This window comes from Salmo trutta, chromosome 4 (assembly GCF_901001165.1).
Source record: "Salmo trutta chromosome 4, fSalTru1.1, whole genome shotgun sequence".
Lineage (NCBI taxonomy): Eukaryota > Metazoa > Chordata > Actinopteri > Salmoniformes > Salmonidae > Salmo > Salmo trutta.
The window spans coordinates 38,879,218-38,889,338 of NC_042960.1; the positions used below are offsets into that span (position 1 = coordinate 38,879,218).

Below are 10,121 nucleotides of genomic sequence, written 5' to 3' on the forward strand. Positions count from 1 at the left end.
TGAGTGCCGTAGAGGGAGTATTCTTGACAGTATCCCCTCCCTGACGCATGGCTCCAGCTGCAGGACGCCAACCAGAGGGACCCTCGGCCCGATAGCGTTGGCTGACGTGCGGGAGCCTGACAAGCTGGCTGAGGCATCCCTGGTTGTGGCACTCGGACCCGATGTCACCTACACACATTTTTTTTGACAACTCCCTGATGCCCCCTTTGTTGAGGTGTTATTCTATAACATGAACGCTGGGAGTCAGTAAGCAAGTTTACGGAGTGTATTTAATAAATTAACCTAGCCCAAAACAAGAAACACGTGTAGCATACAGCTATGAACATAAACAATAACACCTAAGGAAAAAACGAAAGGGAGTGACATGTATAGGGAAGGTAATCAAGCAGGTGATTGAGTCCAGGTGAGTCGTTACGCGCATCATGGTGACAGGTGTGCGTAATAATGAGCTGCCTGACAACCTGAGTGCTGGAGAGGGAGTATACTCGACAGATCCCTTATTGTCACTTGTTAAATCCACTTCAATCAGTGTAGATGAAGGGGAGGAGACAGGTTAAAGAAGGATATTTAAGCCTTGACACATTGTGTATTTGTGCCATTCCGAGGGTGAATGGGTAAGACAAAAGATTTACACTGAACAAAAATATGAACGCAACAACTTCAAGAGTTAGTTCATATAAGGAAATCAGTCAATTGAAAATAATTAATTAGGCCCTAATCTATGGATTTCACATTACTGGTATAGTGGAAATTATTGTATAGGGACGCTCGAAGTCAATCTTAAATTAATCATTGTTTATTGTCAGCGCACTGGAGAGAATCCAACAAACTCAATGAAGTAGTTACGTTAGTTCCCTTATATACTGACAAGTTATATTTGCATGACTCAGCTTATTCATCATTCAGAATTAACGTTTGGTTCATAACATGTGACAGACCAATACCTCACGATGTTTCTTATCTAAGCTGACACCTTGAAACAGAGATATCCCTTTCTCTAAACAAGCCTCTGGGCGTACTGCCAAATTACAGATACTGATAGTGAGGATTCGTTCAATCAGTCACTTGCATGAACACAGATTGTTTTATAGAAAAGCACAAACAGAACACAGAAATTGGTTATTAGAAAAGCACAAACATAAAATGTCCACATTCCATCCTCTTATCACTTGTGTGATAAATCATTTAGATTTTAGCTTCTATATCATATTCTATACTCCTATTAAAGTAAGGGAAATCAACACAGAAAAAAAACAGACACTTCCTTTCAAGCCCTTCATTCTGGGTTATACAATGTAATTAGTATGGTAATACTATCAACATAATACACAGCATGTTAAATAGCACAATTTAGACAATTTGGCAATTTGGCAATTTGGGATCCCCAACTTCCAAACAGGGATTCCAACCAAGTTGCAGGCATCCACTCTGGTTGTGGGGAATTATTCTTAGCAACAGTGGCAATGTATTCGGTGAGATCAGTCATATTAGAAGAGTGATCTGGGACAAAAGTACAACATTCAACAATTGATAAATTATTCAACCTAAATGTAGAACGACAGAACCAACGTGAAGCACTATGGGCTATCACTTTAATTTAAGACCCTCAACTTAGCACACACCGATACTGGCAGAATGTACATTTACATACAGTATATTCATCTCATAATTTCTAGCATGAACTTTTCTCATCACTTGTGGTAATGACAGATTGACATACCAATACATTCTTAGTCTAAATTACTATACATTTCACAGCGTGCATACATCCACAATCAACCGGATATCCAAAATTGTTTATTTGGGGTAAGCCTAAATCAATTACGGGCATGGTTGACCACTCCCTTCCCTCCCAGCACTTATCCTTCTGGCGTTTCTTCATGTTCTTCTTCAGATAGTGTTTCAGTTCATCCTTTTAATGGCAATGTTAAAAGTGGATGGTCCTTGATAATGTCTCACCTGAGCCGCCACTGTCCATTTTCCTGCCAGTACACCAGCAAGTTTGGACGGGATGTCTCTCCATGCTCACTTCACGTGGACTCATGTCGCACTCCTGAGAGAAAAGGCATGAGAGAAAAGACAGTTGATAGCTTTGTTGTTGTGTACAGGTTGCTGGCTTGGACTCAGGTCTCACGGTAGAAGTGATGAAGCACCATACTGAACACCATTTTTGCCATTGCTTCAGCCTGTAAGAGGGGGTTAAGGTTCACACTGTTCTTGGTCAAATGATCCCTTCCATGCATCTAGACACCATCTGTGGTCACCTTCACACATAACCGAGAGAGAGGACAGACCAGAACAACAGTTTAGTTTGGGGCATTTCTGATTCAGGAAATTCAGACAAATTATTTACTGTATGACAAATTATTACTACTACCAATATTCTTAATACAGATTTTTAAAACAAATGTCAAAGAGAGTAACACACAGTTGAAACCATTTTTTTCTCTCCCAAATTGGCTTATACTCTCCCATCATCTTGGAGATTTCACTGCAGAGTTTCAGGTCAGGGAGTTAGAGAGCTAATCCTTAGGGAGAAATCCCGACCATCCAGCAGACCCAATCTGGTGAGATCTGTTATTGAAGCAAGACAAAAACATATCACTTGATGTGGGGGAAAACTTCAATCCATTTGGAGTAACTGTTTACCATTACCAACATATTTTTTTTTCCTTTTACAGGCAGGCATGTGAAGAAAATGTATTTGCATATCCACCAAAGGGCCCCAGTGGACTGGTAATTCCCCCTTTGGACATGACTCACATCGTGATTCATGCATGCAAAAAAAAACAACACTGCCAAAAATAAACAAATTAGAGTAACAAATTCAATTAGAATTACAACTCTTGATAACTCCATAAGGAAATAATTGTAACCCATAAGGTAATGGTAAAATAGACTAGAGGCAGGTGTCCACTCATTCAGGGGCAGTCCCCTCATCCTGTACCTCAGACACTATTTTAAGACATTTCAAACATTTTGTGCATCAGGTTTACATTGGGATTTTCAGAACATTTCTTCTGAATCAAGATAATTTATGTGTGCACCCAAAACTCTGACAATAGAAACTTCAGAAAATGTCATTTGTGTACAACATCCTAAAATCAAAATTATAAGACCCCACACAATAAAGCATGAGTATTAACCACTAACAAATATTAATTAACAGGTGGTTTGTGTGTGGGTGCTGGCGTGTATATAGTACAAATCGTACGGTAAAAACAAAAATGGCCAGGCCTTACTTAATTTGGGAGCTCCCTTAACCTCTCTAGGGTATGTGGGACGAAATCGTCCCACCTACTCAACAGCCAGTGGAATCCCGTGGCGCGATATTCAAATACCTTAGAAATGCTATTACTTAAATTTCTCAAACATATGACTATTTTACACCATTTTAAAAAGACAAGACTCTCGTTAATCTAACCACACTGTCCGATTTCAAAAAGGCTTTACAACGAAAGCAAAGCATTAGATTATGTCAGCAGAGTACGCAGCCAGAAATAATCAGACACCCATTTTTCAAGCTAGCATATAATGTCACATAAACCCAAACCACAGCTAAATGCAGCACTAACCTTTGATGATCTTCATCAGATGACACTCCTAGGACATTATGTTATACAATACATGCATGTTTTGTTCAATCAAGTTCATATTTATATCAAAAACCAGCTTTTTACATTAGCATGTGACGTTCAGAACTAGCATTCCCACCACAAACTTCCGGTGAATTTACTAAATTACTCACGATAAACGTTCACAAAAAACAGAAATTATTTTAAGAATTATAGATACAGAACTCCTTTATGCAATCGCTATGTCCGATTTTAAAATAGCTTTTCGGCAAAAGCACATTTTGCAATATTCTGAGTAGATAGCTCACCATCACGGACTAGCTATTTTGACACCCACCAAGTTTGGCACTCACCAAACTCCGATTTACTATAAGAAAAATTGGATTACCTTTGCTGTTCTTCGTCAGAATGCACTCCCAGGACTTCTACTTCAATAACAAATGTTGGTTTGGTTCAAAATAATCCATAGTTATGTTCAAATATCCTCTGTTTTGTTTGTGCATTCAAGACACTATCCAAAGGGTAACGAAGGGTGACGCGCCCGGCGCGTATCGTGACAAAAAAATTCTAAATATTCCATTACCGTACTTCGAAGTCTGTCAACCGCTGTTTAAAATCTATTTTTATGCGATTTTCTCTCGTAAAAAAGCGATAATATTCCGACCCGGGAAACCCTGTTTTCGTTCAAAGACTGAAAATCTAAAATGGACTCTCATTGTTCTGAGATCGACCACTTACCAAATGCGCTACTGTTTTTCAGCCATGGCCTGCAAAGTCATCATTCAACGTTCTGCCGCCTTCTGAGAGCCTATGGGGGCCGTAGGAAGTGTCACGTTAGAGCAGAGATCCTCAGTTTTCAATAAAGAGAGTGTAGAAGGCCAAGAAATGGTCAGAGAGGGCACTTCCTGTTTGGAATCTTCTCAGGTTTTTGCCTGCCATATGAGTTCTGTTATACTCACAGACACCATTCAAACAGTTTTAGAAACTTTAGGGTGTTTTCTATCCAAATCAAACAATTATATGCATATTCTAGTTTCTGGGCAGTAGTAATAACCAGGTTAAATCGGGTACGTTTTTTATCCGGCCGTGCAAATACTGCCCCCTACCCTAGAGAGGTTAACAGCTGGATCCGGGTACCTGTAACTGCTCTCCCAAGGCACTTGCCGTAGGAAGCTTTTCAAAGGGAGCGATACAGAATCATTGATAAACATGTAAAAAAAACTTGATAGCGGACATTCCATCAGTCATATACAGAATTATACTTCAGACATCAGATGATACAGTGTCCCGTCAAGCTGAATAGGCACCTTCTAAAGTAAACAATCCCAGAGCACCTCTCTTGTAATCACTGTCATTTTGACCTGTTGCATTGACAAACAATTCTGTACAAACTGTCCCTGGGACATAAAACAAGTCAAAATATGAAACCTGTTGTTTTACATCTCTGCTAGGACCTTCAAAAAGTTGGTGCTGGCTTATCAGCTCAATGTTCGGTACTTAAAACATTTACTTCATTCTGGACACAGTTCCACGTAATGGAAAAATAGTGTTTTAGATGACATTACTTACTTAAATTGCTGGACACAGTTCCACATAATGGTAACAGATTGTTTTAGATGACATTACCTTCTTACTTAAATCACTGGTGCTACCCAAACTATAGAATTGAGAAATAAATTGTCAAAAACATGTCTTATCTAATTATTCATTCCTCTGTCCCAAATTTCCCCACTGTCTTTTTATAGCCTGTTTGAGTTCACTGTGTACTGGTGGCTATCTATTGTTCCACAGGAAGCTTATCTTAAATCACAAACAACAGATGACTTAAACATGAGAGCAGGCGACCAGGCCTTGAAGAGTGAGCAGCCACTAATGTAATATCAGTCCCAATGCTCAATCCCCCTGTCAAATTACTCAAATATTGTAACGCTATCTGAAAGCCAATTACCATTCACTTTGTTACGTTCACTAGTCTCCAGATCTGTTTATTTCAACCAGGAGTCCCTTCATCCCAATAAGAAGACCTTCTCAATCACTACTACTAATACACAAGGATCACTCAAACAAGGTTCTGCTTTACCCCCTATTGCAAGGTTTAAAATAAAACAAATATAATAACTTTCTCCATATTGGAAGGCATCATTTTCGTCTACCCTAACAATGTTAGTCTTAATATTTATTTCAAATTTCTGTTGGATATTCACTTTCTGCTTCACACTTATTAAAAGTCTATTATTTTGAGGTTCATAATGTCATGTGACAAATTTATAAAATACATCGGTCAATTCAGAAGGGGAGAGATACACAGTTATTATAACTGGGCTAGCACTACCTATCAGTCCACTGTCATTGGAATGTTATATCCATAAGGTTTCTGGCATCTGAGACAAAATAGTCAGAGGCAGTGTCAGACCCCCACTCCTGGGGGAGTGATTCAATTTGCCTGATTACTCATTGGTTTAATATCTAAATTGTTTGGGATATCAACGAAAACTCCATCAGGAGTACAATAAATCGTAGCCTTAAGTTTAGTTAACAGAAAATCATGTTCAACATTCATTGGTTCTATTTATAATTTTATTGGTTAGGGGTAAGTCAAGTCCTGTACAATGCTTTAACCTTGTCATACGTCAAATGATCCATGACCCACTCTGAACATTTATCAGAATACTTTTTACACCACTTATGTACATTTACGTGTGGGTGTGAAAGTTGTATATTATTATATGTTTTTTTATTGTTACTTCATCAGATCTCTAGTAACCCATTATACTCAATATTATGTTACTTTATCTCTAGTAACCCATTATACATTTATGGTACATCACAAATTCCTCCTCTACACTTATACTTATTTCCCTCATTAAAATGCAAATCAATTTATAACATTTTTGACATGCGTTTTTCTGGATTTTTGTTGTTGTTATTCTGTCTCTCGCTGTTCAAATAAGCCTACCATTAAAATTATAGACTGATCATTTCTTTGTCAGTAGGCAAACGTACAAAATCAGCAGGGGATCAAATACTTTTTTCCCCTCACTGTAGACACTTCTCTTATAAATGCCTACAGACAGCTGTCAGCAGGGCATGGTACCGTTACTTGCTCTCGCTCTAGTCTTCTCTCTAAAACTAGCTATAGCTTTCTTTCACGTCATATGTATCTTCAACGGTTCCTCTATAGTCACCATAGTCCCTACAGCATCCATAGTCCCTACAGCATCCATAGTATAATTCGTTTATTTAGTCATAAATGCTGTGGTCTCTACAGACTCTATAGTCTTGTCGCTTTCCATACATATAGAATAACACCTCGTGCTATTACTTAAGACTAGTGGTAGCCACTATACATCTTTGTTTAATTATACATTTAGATTTTTTTAATACAAATTCATTTAAAATTGACTTACCGAAATCAGTTGCCGTTCCTCAATTGTTCGCGGATGACGGGTCTCCTCCTGAGCAGCTCACAGTAAAGGTCTGGTCTGGGCGGGTCTCGTCATCTTTTGGTCAGACGGGAATTTCCCTCACGCTCCTTAAAATGCGCAACTGGTTTTCCTCACAGACCCCCACTGGAAAGCTCCGCGGGCAGAATCAAATCATCCTGTTTGTTGACGCCAAATTGTTGTGGAAATTAATTTATAGAGACACAGGAACTCAATCTTAAATGAATCATTGTTTATCGTCAGCGTGCTGGAGAGGTTCCAACAAACTCAACGCACCAAGTACACATGTCGATTAGGAGCTCTAATGGGGCAGTCCCGTTAGTTCCTTATATACTGAGTTATATTTGCATGATTTAGCTTATTCATCATTCATAATTCATGTTTGCTTCCTTCATGTGATGACCAATACTGGGTCATGCATGTGACAGACCACCAACTGGAACACGCAGTCGTACATGTCGATCCACAGCATCCCAAACATGCTCAATGGGTGACATACATGTCTGGTGAGTATGTGGGCCATGGAAGAATTGGGACATTTTCAGCTTCCAGAAATTGTGTACAGATCCATGGGACATGGGGCTGTGCATTATCAAGCTGAAACATGAGGTGATGGCGCCGGACAATGGGCCTCAGGATCTCGCCACGGCGTGCATTCAAATGGCCATCGATAAAATGCAATTGTATTCGTTGTCCATAGCTTATGCCTGCCCATACCCTAACCCCCCCCCCCCCCCCCGCCACTATGGATCACTCTGTTCACAACGTTGACGTCAGCAATCCGCCACACGATGCAATACACGCTGTCTGCCATCTACCCGGTACAGTTAAAACTGGGATTCATCCGTGAAGAGCACACTTCTTCAGCGTGCCAGTGGCCATCGAAGGTAAGCATTTGCTGAACTGCAGTCAGGTCAAGACCCTGGTGAGAACAACGAGCACGCAGGTTACCTTCCATGAGACGGTTTCTGACAGTTTATGCAGAAATTCTTTGATTGTGGGTTTGCACAGTTTCATCAGCTGTCTGTGTGGCTGGTCTCAGACGATCCCGCAGGTGAAGAAGCCGGATGTGGAGGTCCTGGCTGGCGTGGTTACACGTGGTCTGGGGCTGTGTGAGCAGTTGGGACGTACTGCCAAATTCTCTAAACCGACATTGGCTTATGGTAAAGAAATTAACAATTATCTGGCAACAGCTCTGGCAGACATTCCTGCAGTCAGCATGCCAATTGCACACTCCCTTAAAACTTGATATCTGTGGCATTGTACATTTTAGAGTGGCCTTCTATTGTCCCCAGTACAACGTTGCTGGGTTTTTCACGCTCAACAGTTTCGTGTCCATCAACAATGGTCCACCACCAAAAGAATCAACATGGGTCAGCATTCCTGTGGAACGCTTTCGACACCTTGTTGAGTCCATGCCCTGACGAATTGAGGCTGATCTGAGGGCAAAAGGGAGAGGGTGCAACTCAATATTAGGAAGGTGTTCTTAATGTTTTGTACACTCTGTATTGAGGGGAATTATTAAAGATTTACACAATGAAACAATGAGTGTGCAAGAATTGGCAGGAGTCAGTGCGCTTTCATGGAGAGAGGTGCCTAGCCCGTCTTCTCCACACAACACAAATTGTAAGCAAGCTAGTTACAGTGCCTCGTAAGGACATGACTGCCATTGGGAAAAGAGGGTGGGCTATCAGCTGATCATTAACCAAGTTAACATTCACTGTTTTTATATGACTAAAGTCATACCATGACAGCTGTGATGGTAACAGGTAGTTTTGGTTCAATTTTATAAATCCCGACAGATAATTTGTTCATTTGACATGGTGGGATTTTTTTATGTCTGTAAAATTAATTATGCAAGAAATGGCGGTGGTAATGCCTTTGTGTGGAAATCTTGATTTTATAACCAACATATTGAAGTAAACTTGGAGTCAAGCGATGACACGGTATGTGGTCCTCCCACTACGACTTGGGAAACCATGCAGTTTATTAGGCTACAGATTAAATAAATGATGATCAAAGTGCATAGTATGAGCTTGACGCTCCTTTCCAATAAATAGAGGGTCTTATTCTGGTGACATAGTGATCGATGCCGTTTTGACAAATAAGAACACTCGCTCTTATCCATAAACTCATCATGTAGACTAGCCTACCCGCACTGTATCTGCGAGCTGTTGGCTAGAGGGCATGTGCCAAGACCAGAGTAGGAACATTTGCTATTTAACTCAGCAGTTCTAACAAAAACAAAATACGCTGGAAACACACTGAACCTTATATTTTTATTCGGTACATGAAAACTCAAGCGAAAAAGTACATTTTGTATGCACTACGTCATCACACACTGATTTCAATCTGCAACAAGTCTGTTTGGTGGAAACACACCACATGGGGGGAGAATGCGCATATTTCCTTTATGCGAATTGTAGAATATTCGCATTAAATTTGGATGGAAACCTAGCTATTGATGTAAATCTGCTAGTTAGCTAGCTCAATTTATTTTCATAACTAGGTTTCCATCCAATTTGTGACAGATCTTCATACCAATATTCTGAAGTATGCATAAAACATGCACATTTACCCAACAGAGATGCGTTTGTATCAAACAGACTTTCTGCAGATAAAAGGCTTTGCGTGATGACGTAGTGCACATAAAAATTACTTTTGCGGTTAAATTGACATGTACCGAATGAAAAATACAAGTTAGATGGGTTTCCATCGCATTTTCAGCTCTACTGATGGTTTTGTCACAAAAACTGTTGCGTTGTATAGTAAACTCTGGTCTTGGCACATGCGCTCTAGCCTACAGCTCGCAGATACAGCGTGGGTAAACCACCTACATTGTGAGATTATTATGGATAAGAGCGATATTATTTGTATTTCTCAAACGGCAGCCAAGCATCGATCATCATGTCACCAGAATAATATCCTCCATATTTATTGGAAAGGTGCATCAAGCTCATCACCTTGCACATTTATCAGCTGTGAAGTTCATCGTTTATTTAATCTGTCGCCAAATAGAGCCCCACAGTGGAGGTGTCATAATACCCTTAAAACCTAGCGGTCAAATAGGGAAATGTGTCCAATCGCTTTTCCACCAGTCATT

The 10,121-nt window shown here is 40.0% G+C and overlaps 1 long non-coding RNA gene across 3 annotated transcripts; it reads right to left on the reverse strand.

Annotated features, from left to right (window-relative positions):
* Positions 1 to 783: 783 nt before the first annotated feature.
* Positions 784 to 7,137, reverse strand: LOC115192331 (uncharacterized). 3 transcript variants are annotated; one of them, XR_003877915.1, is made up of 3 exons: positions 6,983 to 7,137; positions 2,429 to 2,574; positions 784 to 2,264 (listed from the first exon to the last, which is right to left on the reverse strand). It is a non-coding gene; the product is annotated as an uncharacterized LOC115192331 (long non-coding RNA). The 3 variants fall into 3 exon arrangements; XR_003877916.1 differs by lacking the exon at positions 6,983 to 7,137 and having other exon boundaries at positions 784 to 1,500; positions 1,960 to 2,264; positions 2,429 to 3,313; XR_003877914.1 differs by lacking the exon at positions 6,983 to 7,137 and having other exon boundaries at positions 2,429 to 3,313.
* Between the last annotated feature and the right edge of the window lie 2,984 nt (positions 7,138 to 10,121).